Source organism: Tenebrio molitor, chromosome 8, assembly GCF_963966145.1.
Source record: "Tenebrio molitor chromosome 8, icTenMoli1.1, whole genome shotgun sequence".
Taxonomy (NCBI): Eukaryota; Metazoa; Arthropoda; class Insecta; order Coleoptera; family Tenebrionidae; genus Tenebrio; species Tenebrio molitor.
This window is the reverse complement of record NC_091053.1, coordinates 11,741,736-11,743,140: the sequence shown is the minus strand read 5'-3', so window position 1 is coordinate 11,743,140 and position 1,405 is coordinate 11,741,736. Positions and strand designations below refer to the sequence as shown.

The 1,405-nt window shown below is 31.5% G+C and overlaps 1 long non-coding RNA gene across 1 annotated transcript; it reads left to right on the top strand.

Moving 5' to 3' along the window:
- Positions 1 to 455: 455 nt before the first annotated feature.
- On the top strand, positions 456 to 1,405 carry LOC138137398 (uncharacterized). Its single transcript, XR_011161716.1, has 3 exons — positions 456 to 782; positions 838 to 1,220; positions 1,273 to 1,405. It is a non-coding gene; the product is annotated as an uncharacterized lncRNA (long non-coding RNA).

Here is a 1,405-nt window from a genome sequence, read left to right as displayed (position 1 = left end):
GCTGTAACAGTAACAATAATACTGTAGAAAAATTTAAAGAAAGACATTATCAATTTAATGTACGACTTTATTATTACCGAACTATAAAGACCTAGTTTTCTGGTACGTTACTATAGAAATAATCCCCTAGGGCATTATCTTTAAATAACAGGCTCTAGGGCGTTATAAGTTCTTTGTTGCGACCAGGTTTAATGTACAGAGTGATCAACAAGAATCCAAATCAGAGCAAGCGTTGCAAATTATCGGTCACGTCGTAGCAAAATCATATGCACATAAGCGGTGAAAACATGGGCGTAGACAATTTATGGTCTCAAACGCTATTTAATAAAAAATGATACCTTATGAATTTTAGACGTTGGAATTATAATTGTGCATTTTATTATTATTATAAGATAAGGGAAACAATTTATAAGATTAACAAGGGCAACATTTTACATTTGTAAGAGTAAGTAAATTATCATCTTTATAGCCAAACGCGACGCCACTGGTACGGAGATGCTTCGTTGAAATGTCACATTTCAAAATCCAAGGTTGTTGTTGTTGACAATTTAAGTGATTTAACCTAGAAAACAAATCTTCGATTTCGGCAAAGTTTACAGACGTTTATTGAAGTTGTAAGCAATAATTATCCCAGAATAAGTTGTAAAATGGGTTTTACCATTAAAGAGAAGGCATTTTTATTAGATTATTTTCGAAAGAGGGTGAAACAAGAAAATGAAGACTGGCCTTACTTTGTACCCCCTTACACCGAAGAATTTCAAGCCAGATGTCCGAACCTGATGGTATTGGTTATCAACAAGTTTATCAATGTCTTAAAATTATAGTGCCTAATTTTAGCACATCATAATCCATCATTAAGAAGAAGTCAGGTCAGTCCTTAGTTCAAATTTTAGAAATGGTGCAAAATGTTCGACAAATTATCAAGGAACATCCCTCAACTTTCATAAGGCGTTTAAGACAGCAAGTTAAATTGTGTTATGGCAATTATCAGAAAATTTTTAAGAAGGATATTAATTTGTTTCCCTTTGTGTGTTGCAAGAAATAAAACCCACACATTACCCTAAACAAATCGACAGATTCATAAGGGTTTTTGAAATTATGAGAGGCGAGTTTGATTCTGTCTGGACCACAATGGAGAACATTTTGAGCAGTTTTTGTGAAAACTTATTTTTTGACCTTGGAGTAATTTAAATGTTTTAAACATTGCTAGAAAAATACGAGTAAGTTCTCAATTACCCAAAAATGGGAGAATAATAACTTTTACACTTACAGAAAATAACAAAACAAAGAATTGTGAAAAATAATAATTTTTAAAATTTTGTAACTCAAGATTGTGCCTTATGAAGGAATTTTGTGTAACTGTGTGTTTTTTCCCTAATCAATAATAAATAATAATTAATTATAA